Source organism: Haematobia irritans, chromosome 2, assembly GCF_050003625.1.
Source record: "Haematobia irritans isolate KBUSLIRL chromosome 2, ASM5000362v1, whole genome shotgun sequence".
NCBI lineage: Eukaryota > Metazoa > Arthropoda > Insecta > Diptera > Muscidae > Haematobia > Haematobia irritans.
The window spans coordinates 106,234,287-106,254,642 of NC_134398.1; the positions used below are offsets into that span (position 1 = coordinate 106,234,287).

A 20,356-nucleotide genomic window follows, 5' to 3' on the forward strand; every position below is an offset into this window, starting at 1 on the left:
TGCCCGAAACACATTTTGTTTATATCGGAACATATGAAAAACATATTTTTCTAATAGTGCAGTCAGAAACAGTGCTTGATATAAAGGAAATGGACTGCACTGAAAGAAAAGTACATCATCAAATTAATGAAATAAAATCATCAAAAAATCTTCATTAAATTGATGTAGAAATTACATTGTTTTTATGAAATCGGTATTCAATTTGATGTTTTCTGTCATCCGTCATCAACTCAATGAAGAAGCTTACATCAATTTTTGGTCATCATTTTGATGAAAATCTTTCATTCATTTAATGAAATCAGTAATCAAATTGAAGAACATTTTCATCACATGTTATTCATTTATATTTTTCCGCCCCCCATATATGACAAACTCTAACAATTACATTATTTCCACATATTTTAATTATTATAAACTTTTTAAGTGATGATTTAATTAAAATTTGGAAAAATAGAAAATAAAACTACAAAAATCTTCAAATGGGACATACTTGTTGCGTTGCAAAGTTTTTTGTGCTTTTATTGCTAAAACACACACACAAAAGCAATGCCTTTGAGAAAATCCGTTATGTCTGCTGCGTGTGAAATTTGTTGAAGAATAAAAAAAATTCATTTGTGAAGTGATATTAATTGTGATCGCACGTTGATAAAATAGCTTTTAATACTTTTGCGAATTGGAAATATTGTAAGTGTTGTAAGTTTAAACGGAGCGCTATATAGTTCGAGAAATTTTAGTAATATATAAAAATATTTGTGGCGTTTACAAACATTTTAAAGGTTTCCAAAATAGTGATACGATATGTAACAGCGCATTCACACAAAAAATTCCTGTAAAAGGCATCTTGCAAACGTTCATATATTTATGGAAATACATTGCGGCTCCAAGAGAAACTCCAACGGCCTGTGAGTTTAGCGATTTGGAAAAATATATAGTAAACAAGAAGTATATACCACAAGAAGTAAGCATTGAGAGGCACTGTAAAGAGACTTCTCATCCTGGAAAATTAGGTCAAGTACCCTTCATGGAAAACCTTTTCTGAATGAGAAATTGAATTCCTACCGCATCGACAGATCTGACGAATGGAATATTTGACCATAGTGTTATATATATTTAGGGCCTGGTCACAGTATAAAGAATTTCGAGGAGCACAGTTGGTAAGTAACTAAAATTAAACGTTCACCTTAATTTAATATTCTTACTACATGTATATGTTGTTAATTCGTTTAGATTAACATGAACTTCGGAGTACTGCATAAATACTGCACACCAATATTAGACTGGGTAACCAAACTGATACTAATATTTAAATCTGCCTTTATAGCCTCATCATTTATAATGCGTTTGACTTGGTGTCTATATGGCTACTTATTTCCAACATCAAAATACGTCCGAACTGATAAAAATGGAAAATACGTATGGAGAATACTCCCAAGAATCGCCAATATTTCTAGCAGAAGTATCCAAGAAGTAGACAACCACTTAAATTTTTTGAAAAAGACAAATTAGAATATTAAACCTTTTATTGTTGTTATTGGAGATATCAATTTAGAAAATAGTGACTACAACTATTATGTTTATCTAGACCAAGAGTACTTTTATAATATTAAATAATTAATAATTAAATAATATTAAATCAGCTAACACAAAACACTTTTCGAAAATACTAATCATTTTAAGCGAATAATAACGTCAATAAGGTCAATAAAAAGATTTCTCATCTATAAGAATATTTATGTTAATTGAAACGCTGAAAACGTCTTATATTTATGTAAATTTTTGATTAATATCATATGTATACTTTTTCCATTCACAATTTTAAGTTAATATTGAAATTTATAATTCATTAATAATCGAAAGTGTAGTGAATAATATTTGTACGATTTTTGATAAAAATAATATTTCCTAATTGACTTACAATATTTGTATTTATATTGGATATTGTAAAATTTAGAACTAGTGTGTAAGGCGGAAACCAAAGTTCACTTCGATGTCAGTGAATACCTTCCATTGGAATGATGCAGAATATTCATTGTATAGAGACTATCGGACATCAATTTGAATATCGTTTTTCATCGAAAGGAAGAAAAAAATACATCAATTAAATGACACTTTTTCTTCAAGATGATGAAATTATTTCATTAAATTGATTAATATATTTGATGAAAAATTGATGTAAAATTCTTCATTACGATGATGAAATGCGTTGTAAGCTCAAAATCGAAGAAACATTTCATCAAATTAATGCTGAAAATCATCATATTGATGAAGTTTTTCCGTTCAGTGTGAGCTTTTGGATAAAATATTATTTTTTTACTATTGCAAAAATAACAATTTTGTAACAAAAAACTGTTTTTGGTATAAAAGTTTGAAATTTTGGAAGGAATTCAAAAACTCTAACAAAAGAAGAAAGTGGAGTCGATTGTAAACATACATAAATAATTTTGTAATATACACATAAATTTATTTAGGCGTGAACATTTTTTTACTAGCATTTAATACCATTTTAAATGCATTTAAAACTTATCGTGTTTTGTACTTAATTTCATTTTTACCTTTAAGGCCAGTATTAAGTTGGCATTATCGCTCTAAAATGTTTTGCCTTTTACTTTTCTTTAATAATTCATTTTAAAGAAAATAATCTTTTTCAATTGTCTTAGCTGCAAAACAATAATTTAATGACCGCTTTTATATTTGAAGGTGTCCGTCGACTCCTCTAACCTAACCTTGTTTTTATACATTTTACTGTTTAATTTTTCACTATTTCCTCCTTTTTTCAATTTATTGTCCCAACTCTAAAAAGAGTATAGTGCCCTTTCGTTATTTTTATGAAGATCCCTTTGTAATTTTTGTATATTTTCCACCGTTTTTTTTTTGTAATTTCCTCTGCCTGAATATTTTGACTTACTCCTCGTACGTTCCGATTTCTTTTAACGAATCAAGAAAAAAATTGTGCCCATAATGCCAAAATGCTGTTTTTTTTAAATGTCTATTCTCTTGGTTCCGTATGTCTATTCTCTTTACTCCGAATACTCATTCTAATATTCAAATTAAATAATATTTAGACTTAAGCATATCAAGTTTTTGGCCTTATCATAAAACAGTTTTTCGAAACAACATACAATCGGTTTCACAGAAATTGCTTTTGATTCTCTCGCTGTGTTATGTTGATATCTTTAGTCAACCCTCCCGGTTTCCATCTCTATTTTTTTCTCTATACCCGCTCTGTTTCCCTCTCTCTCTCTCTCTCTCTGAATAAAATATCACTACATATATATGTTTACTAGAAATTTATATATGTTTACATTCACACATATTATTTTTATGAAACATTCATGCCCCAAACATAATATATTCTAACATATTAGCATATGTGTCCCAAACATTTAGTGTTAGTTTAGGAACTTTACATGTTTGCACTTAAATATATTGTATTTAAAAATTGTGCCCGAACACACATTTTGTTTATATCGGAACATATGAAAAACATATTTTTCTAACATTCTTATTATTTTAAATACATTCTATATAAAGTCATTAAAAACTGCATTTTCAAAATTAAATTATACTTTGTTGGGGGTCACTAAAAATTTCGTATTACGAAAATGGGTCACGTAACAAAAAAGTTTAAGTAGCCCCGTTATAGAGTATTCAAATTTGTTCACGTTACGGAGGTTAGTGTAAAAAAGCGTATTCACGTTATGCAGTGTTTACGTTACCGCGAGTCAGCTTTATACCGCATCTGATATATAAACAAAGACAATTTGTCGAATTTTATAAACAAGTGTCCTATTCAGTGCGTTATATTCTTCTTATTATCCGGATAACTTTCGTAAAATACTTTTAATAGTTTTATGTGATCTAAAATCTATAATTCTTCGCATATAATATCTCGATTGTGTGTAGATAAAGCTGTTAAGTTTATTGTAATAAAAAAATTAAAATTATACTATCAGGTACACGGACGAGAAAGAGTGTTTTTCATATGTTTGGGTGTAAAAATTAAATGTTTGGAATTCAAATTTTTTAACACAATATTTTTAAGTGCAAACATATAATGTTCGTAAACTAGCATAACATATATGTTAATATGTTAGAACATATTATGTTTGGGACATAAAATGTTTGTAAATATAATATGCTTAGATGCAAACATATATTAAGTTAGAAATAGCCTAGAAACATATATGTGTTTAGAAAGAGAGACCTAGAGAGTATGCTGCAAGTAAAATAATTGAAGTAGACAATTGGCTCCTTAAAAATATATTCACACAAAGAAAATTTCATTAAAATTTTTTCTACCAGTGTATGCCCTAAGGTGAAACATAATATGTTTGAACAATACAAATAATATTTTGTTTGGACCAATCCTGAAAATATATATGCTTGAAGCAAAATGTGTTTGGGGTTACAGAAGCGATTTTTTGAGGGTGTAGAGGCGATTTTTTGGAGAATTTCATACTTAATCTGCACAATGTCACCACATGGGGACACCCTTTTTTCTAAAAAGTGTCATTTTTTTAGTTAAATCTTTTTATTTAAAGGCCGGTATGCACCTCTATTCCTCAAATAATTTTTTCCAAATATTCCTCAAATAATTTTTTTATTATTTACAGACCCTTTAAAATTTGTACGCACACAATGATTGTAATAAATTAAATGTATGCTGCCAAAATATGCTTTTGACAACCCTGTTATTTTCATTAGAGGTGCGTACCAGCTTAAGGCCGGTATGCACCTCTAGCGAAATTTTCGGTAGCAAAAATTTATTTAAGTCTACAACAAAAAACAGGGCTGTGTACACAAATTTTAAACCAGCTAATCGCTTTTAAAAATTGTTAATATATGTTCCAAATATTCCTCAAATAAATTTTTTATTATTTACAGACCTTTTAAAACTTTTACGCACACAGTGATTGTAATAAATTAAATGTTTGCTGCCAAAATATGCTTTTGACAACCCTGTTATTTTCATTAGAGGTGCGTACCAACTTACGAAATTGAACGCTACCGAAAATTTCGTTGGCATAAATAGCAATGCATTTCTTATGGGAATGAAATTTTTCGCTAAAGGTGCATACCGGCCTTTACGAAATTGAACGCTACCGAAAATTTCGTTAGCATAAATAGCAATGCATTTCTTATGGGAATGAAATTTTTCGCTGGAGGTGCATACCGGCCTTTAGTCGTTACTGAGTTAATAAAAACCCACACTGTTAGAAAAATATGTTTTTCATATGTTCCGATGTAAACAAAATGTGTTTCGGGCACAATTTGTAAACACAATATATTTAAGTGCAAACATGTAATGTTCCTAAACTAATTCGATTCGTTCGCATTTTGTCGAACAGAAATGTCAAAACCACTCAATTGGTAAAGACCTTTCGTTTTGTGAAAAAGGCGTTAATAAATAAGGAAAAACTTAATAATTTATAAATCTATTAAAGCTTTTAATGTAAATAAGTGATAAACGTAATTTATATCGATCTAGTTTTTCTTTATAACCGCCATAGGAACCGTTTAAGGAAAAGTATAACACGGACAAACACATAACATACATTTCGAATGAAACACTCATTAAAAGGAGAACTGAACTGTAATTATTGTAGAAATATGGAAATATGAATCCTTATCTCTCCACGCGGGCTAATTTGTTAAAAAATTATAGAGCTAAACCAAATATCAGAAGCAGGAAAAGTTTGCCAAATAAACGGGGATGCCAGATTAAATTTTATGGAAAATCATTTTTAAAATATATGGGCCTTTTTCAAGAAATTCAAATAATTGAGATCTGGTAATGCTAGCATTTGACAGTAACAAAGATAATTGAGTATAACAAGATTAAGCATTGTGCTCTTATAAAGAGAAAACAAATGTCAAGGTGTAGAGGGCTATGAGAAAAAAATTGTTTTATTTGTCAATATTTTCAAAAGCAGCTCTGCCCAGGAATAAATTCAAAACGGCAATATTCACATAAAACCATAATGAATATTCGCTTTAAAATACACATAAGTTTTATTTTAATTTTCTACAATTGTTTTGGTATAGCTTTTGTGGGTTTTTATTCAGAAATTTATGAAAAACACAAATGTTATGATATTTTTCGACTCAAACGGCAGTACATTTGAGAGACACGTCGACGCAAACTTTATGATATTTTGTTGGCAGAGTCCTCTGGTGCTTCAGTTTTGCTATGACAAGACTGCATCTTCTTCTCAATTATCTTTGACAGTAACGTAAGCCTTGCGAACGAACGAAAGAAAGTTAGAGAAACCCAAATCTAGACGAAAGTGCACTCACTACGTTCGTTCGCAATTGCTTTCGTTCGGATATCAGAAATAGGCTGTTATTTATTGTCTTTGTATACGACAAGTATTGACATAGCATTAAAATTAAAAAAAAAAATTGCATTAAAATGCAAAACATATTTTTTGTTGTTACCCAAAATTTAACATTGTTTCATTAAGAAAATAAGTTTTTCATTTAAAAAATAAAAACGAAAAACAAATAAAAGATTACAAACATGTATGGACCTACGACGGTAAATGCAACATTTGGTGTGACGTATGCCAATTTCCCATCTTTCTAAGTATATTATCTTTGGTTATTATGCTCTCCTTACACCATGCTCTCTACAAATGCTTACGCTCGCAACTGAAATGTAAACAAAACTATCACTTCTTTGAAATTTGGGGCTATTAGTGTGCTGCCCTGATGGAGGCCAACCTTTTGCTCTGCAGTTTGCATGAGAATGTATGTGTGTGCGTGAAAGAGTTCGTAAAGGGGAGCCGAATGAATATCTAAAACCAATTGACTCTTCGGGTGTTTTGCGAAGAGGTTTACTCTCTCAATGAATTTGAGTTCATATTTCTATGTCTTCTTTCTTTTGTTTATCTCCACTGTAGGCATAGCATACAGCAGACCGACAGCAAATTTTTGTATGTTTACTAGCTGCTTATCGTCAACATTGAACGCTGTTACTGCGATCTGTGAAGTAGACGCAGACGACAACGATGGTTATGACAGTTTTTACACATTGTGTTGATTTGCTTGAGGTTGGGGTTTATTTTTGTCCGCTGCTTATGGTGTTCTCTAGTACGTCTGAGTATGCGAGCCCGAGAGCGTGTATATTGCGGTGGAGTGTAGTACGTACCAATCTACCTATCAAACGAAAGCGCAAAAGTTCAAATAGCCAGAACATGCCATAGTCGCACTGAATGTGGGATCTTATTCATATGAATATTGCTTTTGTTTTTCATCTAAACTTAGTGATCTTTTCGGTCGGTAAATAGAAGGACGCATATATCGCGTTATTTTCATTCTACATCGTTTAACTCGTTATTGTTTGAAAACAATATTCGCATCCTATCGAATACTAAATATATTCTTAAATACTTGTGAAGTAAATAATGTGACAATCGGCAATGTATCTTATCATTTGTACTGCTATCAGAAACTATGGAGGCACAGTAAATAAGCAATGACAACAGAAAATAAACTATCAAGCACGTGACTGGTTGTTTTCTGTAAACCTATAGATAACGTTGAACTAACAACAATAACAAAAAAATAACCGACTATTCTTATACTTCGAACAAAACATTTGCAACAACACAATCGAACGATTTCATTCATTTCAAAGGCAACCCTTGATAAGAGAGAGAGAGAGCACTTAATATTAATATTTGTTTGTGTCACATAAAACACCAAACAGTGTATGCCAGTTCGGTCCCCTGACCCATCAATGAAATTGAAATTTCTATGATGGTTTGAATGACAAGTGTAACGACTAATTTTTCGAATGACTTGTCTAGAGAAATGAACACTCACACACACCACCTCATCCAAAAGACATGACAAACGAATGAGACAACCGACAGGCAGTGGCAAGTGAACGGCGGCGGTGGTCACTCTTGAGAGACGAATAGGCAAAAAGTGTTTAAAAACGAATTTTGTTATTAATACAAATTTCATCATCACACCATCAACAATTTTCCCTCGCAATGAACATAAAAAAGTGAAGCATCAAACACCCAAGTTTAAAAGTCAACCTCAAACAAAAAGACAACAGATGAAAACACAATAAAAGCAACAAAAATTGCATACATTCCGTACTTCACGACGCGAGTGAGTGAATAATGCGCTTTAAAGGTTAAACATACAAAAGCCATAACACCTCGCGATTGACGATAAATACGCGAGCGAGAGTGCATATATTAGATAGAAAACTTAAAGCAACAATTAGCAAAATCAAACAAAAAGCCCAGGAACAAAACCACCAACCCACAAATAATGGCAACATCCACAACAGCTATTGGTAGTACCGCACCGACCTATATTGACCGGCTAACAAAATAACGTTGTAGGAACATGTTCAATTGTATACACAAATAATCTAAAGCCGACCGCCAACGAATGGCGAAACCATCAAATTGTCAGACGAAAAGTGTCACATTTAAGTTATTCTCCTAAGAGTAGTAGAGTGTACACGTTTGTATGTGTATGTTATGTTCTCTGCGCTCGTAAAGTGAAGTGAATTTCATTCTCAGTTTTCCACGTTGTTTTTCTGTCTGTCTGGCTACGTATCGATATGTTCGAATATAAGTAGGCATGCAGATGCATACATACAATTGTGTGTAGATTGTATTTGTTTTCAATAAAATAATAAAGAAATGAAGAAGAACAAGTAGTAAAGTGAAGAACGAGTGTCAAAACATCAAGTTTATTAAAACAACAAACGACATTTGAACGTCCACACATTTATGTGAATATAGTGCATTCATTTCTACATATACATACATACATAATATGTACATGTGCATAGCTATGTGCAAATGTGAAATCATCGATATTGTTTATAGAGCGTGTGCAAATGTCAAATGATCTTAATTTTTATAAACAAAGCAACAAAAAAGAGCAACCAACAACAAATACAACTATACCAAATTCAAAGCGATTGTGAAAACGGGTACAGAAATGCTCAAATAACAGCAACAACATTCCTCCAAGCAAAACGTCTATAAAAGTTCAATTTATGGTGATCTAACACGAAAACAAAATCAGCAAACATCAAATTGGTAACACTGGGAAGTAAATGAAAAAGCGTTAGGTGAGTGCCAGAATAAAACCGCCAAAAGTATTCGCCCTCCTCTCCACAACCAAAAAAAAAACGGAAATGTTAAAGATAGTCAAATCCAAAAGATCAAATTGGCAGTATTTGTGTGAAAAAAAAACAAGAATAATTAGAAGTTATCTACACTGAAAAAAAGCATGCCCGTTTCCAAAGATTTTGTCTTTACTTTAAAAATTTTGGTATTGATTCCGAGCCAAAGAAGCGGAAAATACAAGTAAGGATACTTTTAACATAAGACACAATTCTCTTTTAAATTTGGGTTTTGTGTACAACTTTATTTTCCAAATTCAGACTCGACTACCAGTCGAAATTATGCTATGTTTCAAGTAAAAACTATCTTTAAAATAAAGTGTTGAAAAACATGTCTTGTTTTTGAACGATTTTTGCTTTGTAGTCAAGATGCAAAAAGACAACAAATTTAAAGACAATTTCAGTAAACTTAAAGAATTTTTCTGAAGTATTAAAGTCAAGTTGACCTTAGCCCAAACATTTTTTCTCTCATGTTACGATACCCATTTTTAAATGAAATCACTTAATTATAAGGACAATACGACTTCATTGAAAAGTTTATCGACTTTTAAACAAGGAAAACAACTTTATATTAGAGAAATGTATAAGACGCAAAATTTGCATTCGTATTTTAAATCTTTGACCTCACGACAATATATTTTTCAGTGTAAACCACCTGTATCAAAATTTTGGATGTGGTACATCAACAGCTAAAATATGGACTAATTATAATTTTAGAATAGAAGCAGACAATAGCATGTTTGCAAATTAGACTACACTATATTATTGACAATATTTGGATAGATGAGAAATTACTACCCTGCAAAAAAGTGCAGACAAAAAACAATGCAGAATAGGATGTAAAGCAATGAAGTTTACAGGGGCTTGTCATTTGTTAAACTTCCGGTGCAGTGATTCGGTTCACATTTGAAATATTATTGGGAAATTTCCATTATTTTTTGTTTTTATTATGTTTTATACCCGGAAGTATAAAAAAAATAAATTTATTGCGAAAAGTGCATGACACAAAGGATTTTTATATATCACTTCAAAAGAATTACGTGTGAAGTTAAAATCAAATCTATCTCTAGAAATGCATTTTTCGCTGTAATGAATTAAGCCTAGTACTAAGATCACGTTTTCGCACGATTACATCAAAACAATTACTTTTTAATCAATAATATTTTTTATTTCAAATTTATTTTGTGATTGATACTATCGTGAAATTACAAGAAAGCTTAAAGTGAAATTCTTGCACAGAAAAACTATTTCTAAAATATTTCAAATTAAAAAGTTGAAAACCCAATTAATTACAGAATTAAAAAAAAAAGAAAATTATTAAACTTAAAATACTAATTACAATTTTTATTGAATAAAAAATATTTTCAATACAAAATATAATCGAAAATTTTGAAATACTTGGTTGCAACATATAAATAATTAATTTTTAAAATTTTGTTTATTTTTTTATCACGAAATTAATTGATCCAATTAAAAAATACTATTATTTTTTAGGTTAAATAATTATAAATGTGTAATTTATTTTATTTTTTATTTATTTTCTTTTATTTGAAAAACCAGTACAACAAGATTTACATCTTATAAGTGACAGTACTAGTTTCAATTTGTGATACTGAATGTAATTTTGTCACAAAACAATGAAAAATAATGTTAAATTAACAAAAGAAAAAGTGTATGTATAAATAAGTACAATAATATATACAAAATTATAAATTAATAAGAAGTACTGAGAGTTTAAGAAATTAAGATGAAAAATTGTCGTTCCGATAAAAGAGTCTTTATATATAATTAATTAATTTTTAGTAATGATACAATAAGCAGTTTATTGGCTTAATTTAAAAATTAATTGATTTAACACTACAATTGAAAATCCGAATTAATTAAATTAATTTTTTAATTTCTAATTAGTTCTGTGATTGATGCTATCTATTTCCTTATGTAAGCAATTTCAATAAATAATTAAATGAATTAATAAAAAATTACACTTTTAATTGAACCAATGGATTTAATTTTGCGATTCGGAACTGCGAATCAACAAAATCATGATGAAGATTTTGTTGATTCGCAGCAAAAATACAACAATATATTTTAAATTAAAGTTTTAATTAATTTCATCACAATTTTATTGATTTCATTATTTATTTAATTAAAATAAAAATGTATTACAAAATTTAATTGGAACAATTATTTTTTTAGTTGTTATAGATGATTGATATTATCATTTTCGTGATAGAAAAAATTATAATTAAAAATTGATTGTAGCAATCAATTTTGCGATATTTTCTCTTGTAAAAGTATTGCAAAATTTTGCTTCTTCGCATTCAAACGCAGTGAACATAAAAGTTTATTGATAAATATCGCCGGTTCCCAAAGTGTGAGTCCTACACAGAAAAAAATATCGCCAACATATTTGATAGAAGTTGAAAAATTTTTCAATTAATAAATTAATTGATGCAATAAACTTTTTAATCAAGATGGAATCATAAAGTCAATTAATAATCTTAAAATTTTTAAATAAAAAACTTATTGATACAATTACCTTTTTAATCAAACTCGGAAGACTAAGTAATTCAAAAAGTGATGGATTTTTTTTTTAATTTTTAACTTATTTCAAATTTATTTCAAACAAACTATTTTTTAATCAAATTAAAAACACTAAATCAGTTAAGAATGTAATTGAAAATAGCTACGTTTTTAATTAAAAAATTAATTGAGTTTTGCAATCAATATCAATTAAATTTTCTATTGAATCAATTAAAAAATTATTTGAAATTTGCTAGTGAAATCAATTAATTTTTTAATCAAGATTATTTTTAATGTCATTTTCGTGATTTAAGACATTTCAATTAAATAATTAAGTGTATCAATTAATTTCGTGGTTGAATCAGAAAAAAGTTCTTGTGTGTATACAAAAAAGAATATTGACAATATATAGAAAAGTTTCTATAACATTTAAATAAAACTTAAAAAATTAGTTATATCTATATATAGTGAAGACTTTTGTGGGCGTTACAGCAGAGATCTAGCCCTCTCCAATGAACCTAGTCTCCATACCGCACGCGGCTTAGTTTTGGCTCCGTTTGTAAAAATTTGTTAAAAAAGTATTTTCAAATTTGCGCTTTTCACAAATACTTTTCTAATGAAGACTTTCGTGGCTATGAAAGCTGGAACCCCCAACGGTTTTGGCACAGTGGTCACAGATGTGCAAAATAACCGGGATAATAATTGTCACATTGCCGCTTTCTGAAATACTTTTCTAATGAAATTATTTCGAATTTGAATAGTACGCACTAAGACCTATCCAATGGTGGTAGTTTCGGGTTTTGGAACCCCGAACGGTTTTCGCACAACGAATTCTATCAAATTCCATTTAAAAATCTTAGCGTTTCCAAAAAAATGATAAATTTGTAAAATCAAATTCTAATTTAAAAAATTAAATTCGAATTTAAAATTGCTTTGAAGGTTCTGGTTTGTGTCTCGGCTAAGGCCTCTGCCTCAATCTTAAATTCGGAACTGGTCATCCTAATTACTCTCGACTAAAATAAAAATGTCTACTTAGAAATTTCGTTTGATACATGCAGAGAAAACGAAAGTTAATTCAAAAATTTTGACATTCCTTACTCTCTAATATACACGTGTAAAACTTTATATCGAACACAATTTGTTTTCTTTAAAGACATTTGGCATTAACTAAAGGACATTGCCAACAACGCGTAGCATAACTTTAATGACATCAACTCCAAAATAGCCCGAAGGTTTTTATACCAACTAAATATGTCTTTATATTTAGAATTACATGCAATGCGTTAATCCGCGAGTTGATCGAAGGGTTGATTTTAATCTTTTGAGAAAATTCAATGCACTTCCCATTTAACGTTTGTCATATGGCTTCGAACTAAGGTAACGTGTCCTTAATGTAAAGAAAGTCATCTAGGCTTAACCCTTTCATTACAATTCTGTAATGTACCATTCATTTTATCTATTTGTATATCAGGTTTTTTACTAAGATTACATTTTTGTTCTAAAGCCTGTAAAAGAAGTTTACGTTAATTGCAAAAATTCTAGATTTTCCTCCCAAATTTGTTTACAGCGAAATGAAAGTGGCAAACGATGTTCGTTGTCATATTTTTTCTGTTTACAAAAGTCTTTTTGAATCTGAAAAATCTTTATCCATAGCAGTCGCATTCATCTAACCCCAGACACCAGATAGTTTTCTTTTCTGAGGAACGAAATTGTAGACCAACGAAGTTATTTGATACTACACTCAGAAGAAAAGTGAACCCTCTATTTCACTAAAGCTAATTTAACTTTATTTTAGTTCATGGAATTATTATGTTTGGAGAAAGTTCCTTAACTCTAATATTTTTTTTTTCGTACGTTAGTTAAATGAACTAAAAAATGGGAAAAATGTATATACATATGAAGTACAAAGTTTTACTAAATTCGTACTTTTCACAAAATAGTTCATTATTTCTTTAAATTTGTAAATTTTACTACAAATGCGCCCATCGTGAACTTCGTATGACACTAAAGACATTCTTGCAAGAACTCCAAGTTTTTCCTTCAAACTACAAAATTTTCTAAAAAAGTGAAAAAAATTAATTAACTCTTAATATATATTTTTTTTTTAATTTGTCGAAAAATATTTACTTACTTGTGTGATATCGGCGTGATGTCAACGCTTGAAATACTGTTTAGTTAAAATTTTCTAAAAATAATTTAAATATTCTAAAATTAACCAAAAATTTTCTTCCTGGTGGGTTTACTGTTATTTTCAGTGTACAAAATGTTCTTTATAACAAAGGAGAATCCCCAATTTCTAAAATTTCGTTTTGGAAGAAGGTATTTTTTCACTTGGGTGAAACTTAAATTATTTGCTGACGTTTGTGTATGAGTGTAACATATGAAAATTCTACTTTGACGTTATCTTACTGCCCTATGGCATATTAGTTTGAAATTCTACTTTTTTCAAACATTGAGATGATTAGTGTGGCCTGTCTGACCACAAAAATCGAAAATTCTCTTTCGAAATGGCTTCAAGTTTCAATCACAATCTTACTTGTTGGCAAGGGAATTTTTTATCCTATCGCTGAATTCAAAAAATGATGTGTAAGCAAAAACTGTTTTTATTTAAAGCTGCACTTTTGCAGTTTCTGTCATAAATTCTTGCGTTCCTTTCGTTTTCAAAAACACTTGTTTGAAATTCGAACTTTTAATATTCAACATGCACCAACAAATGTGTCACATAATAAGTGCGCCTATGTGTGCTCGCCTTTATTGTGGTCTTTTCGCTTATTAGGGTATCTCGAAGTGGAAAAGCCGCACACACTCAAGGCTAAATTATTGGGATAAATTTAAAAGAAAAAAAAACATTGTCACATGGTTTAACACCGTTTAACACTCATCTACAATTTTTGCATTGACTTAGAAATCTTGTGCTTAATAATTCTCTCGATGACTTCAACGTGAACAGCTACCCTACCGCCTCATAACTCATTCCCACATTTGCAGTTTCTAGTTTTCCTCATTCTATTTAATATTCGGCGATCTTTTGACATTTTCGAAATCAAAGATCACGCCCGTAATCGCTAGCAACTAATGCAACCGAATAAAATTCGAGCAGATCTTTCTTGGGGAATATTTAAAACTACAAGTTGAATGGAATGTCTCTCGCCTCGAATGGAACATAGGAGCGAATCAAAAAAGCGATAACCCCCAGTAAGTGTAGCACTGACCCCTTGGCATTACGATGAGGCAGAGAACGACGATTGCGGTGACTTTGTTGGCCTGCCCAAGATTTCCATAATTAATCTTTGGAATTTTTAATGTGGAGTGCTCTGGTGGTTTTATGTGTTCGAAATATTATGATGACACATTAAAGAGATTTTGTGAGTGACTATTGATTTGTTCAATTGAAGAAATCACAGTAAGTAAATAGCTCACCCAACAAAGCAAAAAAAAAAACACAACATGAAGTAATTGAAGTTCCCATCCATACTTGTTCCTTTTTCCTTTTCGAGGTATCATTTTTCTTCTCGGGTTACTGCAAATAGACAACGAGTGACTAGGTAACCGACGTTTAATACTTTCTCCCTTGGAGAACTGATATGACTTCAAAGTTATATAGTTTCAGGTCTTCGGCCGGGCTTTGAGACTTTTTCCTATGGAAAGAGTTCGTGAAGCATGGAAAACTGCAAAACAAATTAGGACTCATTTTCACTTTGCGATTTTTTTTCTATTTACTGATATTTATTTATTGATCGCACGATATGAAATTGAACTTCGAAGTACTGTCAGGGTACATTTTGGACCACCCAATGACGTCATAAACTTACATAATTAAGTTATCTTTAAAATTTATGTTTATATTGCCTTTCTATTGAACACAACTCTGTTAACATCAACAGAGCTCTGTTATGTACTTAACAGAGGGAAACATAAAGTTAACTTTAACAAAAAGAATACAAAAGTGACCACTGTACAAAGCCTATACACTCAAAAAAAACTTTACTTGGATTCAAAGATTTTGACCTTCTTTTAAGGATTTTGGTATTGATTCCGAGCCAAAGATGCGGCTTCTTTAAACTAAAGACATTTTTTAGGGACCTCCCTGGCTTTAAATCTAGGATGGATAAAATTAAAATTGGATACAGATCTCATTCATCGAATTTTTATTCTCTGTTTGCGATATATTAATAAAGGTATTCATGTACAAACAAATTCCAGTTTCAAAATCTAAATTATGCCAAGTACTTCAAAGAAAAACTGTTTTCTTAATGCTAAAAAAAACTTTAAACCAAAGATTAAAATCCTTAAAATAAGTCTTAGCCTATATTTTTTTCTTAAATTTAAAAATTCAATATGTCAGTTGAGTTAAAGACGATTTCTTTACATTACAAATGTTTTTCTTTATTTTAAAGAACATTTGCTTTACTTCAAAGATCTACAACTTCAACAGAGGGACCCAAAATTTCAATATTTGTGTCCTAAATTTAATGAAAAAAATTTTTGAAGCAACGATTATAATCTTTCTTTTAATTAAAATGTCATTATTTGAAAGAATTTTGTCCTTAGCAATGCGTAAATTTCGAGTCCTAAAATTTTTGATGCATAATCTTCCATATTAGGTCAATATTTTTTTCAGTGTAGAGAGGGCAGTATACAACCACACAGAAAAAATCTATTGTTGAAGTGTTTTGAAGTGAAGAGTTTTTTCCGCAAATTAAGATCATCGAGCCCTAAAATTTGGTATATCAGTGTATACTACCCTTCTAAGTTATTGCACAGTGGCAATGTGTCTAAAATTACAGATGACATTATTATTTTTGTTTGTGTAGTTTGCGAAGGATTTCACATTAAAAATTGGTGGAAAATTACAGACCACGTACATCATCCAGCTATAATATTGGCCTGGCCCAATGTCAGACGATAATGTGTTCATTGGTCACAATGGCCATGATAATGGATAGTGACCAGTTTGAATTTGCTGTGTACACCTTTTGAATTTAAATGTCATCAGAATCTGTCAAATCGCATTGCGTCAGTGCTATAAACATTAATTGCATAGCAAACGCCTTAACAATTATAGTTTTTACTATAGGCATTTATTGCTATCGACTTTTATATTCAATGCATTTTTAATTGTAAACCCCGGTATTGAGAAAAAATCGACACAAAATAATAATGTAATGCTACTGTGTACTACCGTTGAATATGGAATCTCTTAAAGGTAGTTTCTATTAGGATGCCACGTAAAACAAATAAAATAAATTTACTCCAAACGAAATTTTAGCCCAATGAACATTGTTTGCGAACTTTTTTTTCGGCGTAATGACATTAGCTTTTTAAAAATCTCAAGAATTGGTTTCATTAAACGGTGATTCATTTTTGCAGGGAATTGAAATTGAACTTTCTTATGCGGACAAATAAAAAAAATTGATTTAATTTAATTTTCTTTTCTTTTCGATATTTTCCACAGCCCACACAAAAAAAAAAAAAACGGTGCCAAAAAAAATAATGAAATGTTCGTTTTGGATCCGGAAGATCCAGAAGCGACGAATTTAACATGGGCTTATTATAGTACAAATGTTCACCATTTCAACAGACGTTGCACTGAATTTTCAAAACTTCTTAAGGTGTGATCCGGATTCAATGTTTTATTCTAGAATAAATTTAGCAACGTTTTCTACAAAATTTAAATAATTTCCACCATTTTATTATTATTTTACTCTGTTAAAGGGTGATACGGTCAAAATTTGGTCAAGGGAAAACGCGTGTAAATCGGTGAAATCGTTTATTTATTTTATTTACACTCTTTCACGTCAATTTCTTGGTTGACAGTCCCGGAAGCTATGAAAATGCTGCTTTTCAAGCCACAGGTACAGATGGCTTGCCAAACCAGATATTTCTTTGCGAACTTTGACAGTTTTATGTGCTTGAAAATATCTGCTACCTTTCCCCTTCCTTTTGCCGTATAAAACTCCTCTCCCGGAAGCTGCTTGTAGTCGGCTTTGATGTAGGTTTCGTCGTCCATTACCACCCAGTCAAACTTGGTCAGCATCGTCGTGTACAGCCTCCGGGATCGCGCTTTGGCCTTCGTATTTTGTTTATCATCGCGATTTGGAGTCGCTACCTTCTTGTAAGTCGATAGTCCGGCTCGTTTTTTGGCTCGATGCACGGTTGTAGACGATACACCCAGCTTATTTGCGGCATCTCGGAGAGAGAGAGGTTAGGGTTTCACTTGAAACTACCGGCAACTCTCTTTGTCGTCTCAGCGGCTTCCGGTTTTCGATTACTCCCCGATCCAGACTTCCTGGCTGTCGACAAACGTTCCCCAAACACTTTAATTACATTTGTAACGGTTGGTTTGGCAACTTTTAGCGATTTTGCCAGCTTTGCGTGCGAGTAGCTCGGATTTTCGCGATGCGCGAGCAAAATTTTGATACGCTGCTCTTCTTGCTTGGACGGCATTTTGACAACTGAAGAGTGAATTCCAAAATCAAAATAGGAGCAACATTCTACAAACACACATTCAAAATGAGGGGTATTCAGGTTTTTTAAATGCAAAATTGAAAGAAATACGTCAAGTTTATATTGACCAAATTTTGACCGTATCACCCTTTAATAAACCTATTTGAAACTAAAAAAGTTAAAATTAAAAGTTAAATAAAGAACATTTTTGGGAGGAAATTTTTGGAAGTGCTTTTAAAGGTGTGCCTTTACAACAAGTTCCAAATTTCTTTTCCTCGGTACGTATGTCTCAAAAATTGTATGAACTAAACGTGAGATTTAATGCCCATACTAATAAATTCAATGTAAAATAACAGAAGAAATTACTACTAAATTACTTCGATTCCAAAACGACCACTGGGCGCTACATATTTTCATGATTTGACGCCATTTCTTATATAAGAATTTGTAATTTCACATAGCAGGTCATTATAGTTTCGTTTTTAACAATAAATTGTGAAAAGTACAATTTAGATCAAGGACCGCACGACAGTTTACTATTTTTGGTAAAAAATAATTTTATATCGGACTCATAGTGGTAAAGTGGTTATGCTGCATGTCTGGAAGCGTGTCGTGGCTTCAATACCATATAGGTAAAATACACTACATTACAAAATAATTTTTTTCTTGTACATTTGATTAGAGGTGACTTGTCTTAAGTAATTTCATCAGCTGGATTCGAAAATGAAATTTTTTATGGAACGGGTTTTAAGATATCCCGTTATTTTTAGTTTTTCGTCCTTTTTCACATTATTCTTTTTTCTCATTCGTAATTGGTCTTAACCCTCTAATGCCCAAGCCCGCCTTTAGGCGGTCTTCATTTAATAGAGAAGCTTTTAGTAAAACACACCTTAAGACAACAAAAATGGGTAAAATAAAAAGAAAACTTAGTTAAAACTGTTCAAGAGGCTTTGCAGCATGTACTGAATTTTACCGTGTAAATTTTTCTTGTTTAGATTTCTTGCTTTCGTGTCTTTAACATTGAAAATTTAATCAGCTGGCAAAAAAATTTGGGCATTAGAGGGTTAATTCTTACGTTAAAGTATCATCTTTACGAATATGAAGAGAAACCAAACGTTTTATGATGCTTTATACTTTTCCGGTGGCACAGAGTCATTGTAAAACACTTTTTTTTTAATTCGTCCTATTTTCATCGATATATTTTGAACCACTTAACTTATCACAATTATACACGTTTATTCGCCATCTTAATACCTCGCATTGCATATCATTTCTAGTACCAAATAAGTTTTGATAATTATCACAAATTTTTACTGGAAGTCGTACGTTTACTCCAAAAAGCCAGCAAAAGAGAGCCAGATAGATTTCAAATGTGCATTTGAGATATAGAGAAGTTGCATGTTTTTGCTAGGGGTTTTTTTGCCAGTAAACACTTGCAAGAGTTTGTCATAAACAAATCACGTGCAATATATTTCATAGAGTCAAATAGAAGTGTAGTATTAAAAATACATATTTTTATTATTTTAATTGATTTAGAAGCTTTAAATTGGCTGATGGTAAATTGATACTGGATGGCGTTCGCGTACATTTCTGCTAATTTTAGCATTCTCTTGAAAGTTTACATTTTACTGGATTTTATATTATAACATGGTAAAATATCTTTTTAAAGCGCCTGTTCCTTTATTGTTTTTATGTTGTTTTATAGAACATTTTTTGTAATAAAAATGTAAATGTAATGTCAAAAATGCAAACGACTCTTTATCATTATGCGACTTTTTCAAAATTTGCAACTGCTCTCACGCTCGAACATATTTTAACAACCCACAAACACACACACAATCATGTCCACATGCCAATGAATTGATGTGAATGCCGAACATCAGTGCTGCCGCTACTACTTCAATCGAAGTGTTTTGCTTCATTTTCACAAAATTTACTTCGTCACTCCTTCTTCCAAAAATCTGCTTCACTTTTTGTTCTGCTTCAAATTTTAAAAATTTTCCCCATATTACCTAATTGTTTTCCCCATACTACCTAATTATTATTAACCGATGTGGACCAATTTTTGCATAGTTTTTAGAGACCATATACTTACACCATGTACCAAATTTCAGCCGGATCGGATGAAATTTGGTTCTCTTAGAGGCTCCGCAAGCCAAATCGGGGGATCAGTTTATATGGGAGCTATATATAATTATGGACCGATGTGGACCAATTTTTGCATGG

At 30.9% G+C, this 20,356-nt stretch overlaps 1 protein-coding gene across 2 annotated transcripts in view; it reads left to right on the plus strand.

Annotated features, from left to right (window-relative positions):
- Positions 1–7,095: 7,095 nt before the first annotated feature.
- Samuel (SAM-motif ubiquitously expressed punctatedly localized protein) overlaps positions 7,096–20,356 on the plus strand; it is a 532,479-nt gene continuing 519,218 nt past the window's right edge. For both annotated transcript variants that reach the window (XM_075295802.1, XM_075295803.1), the window contains exon 1: positions 7,096–9,106. The gene's annotated coding sequence lies outside the window, so the exon portion shown is untranslated. The remainder of the gene's footprint in view (positions 9,107–20,356) is intronic.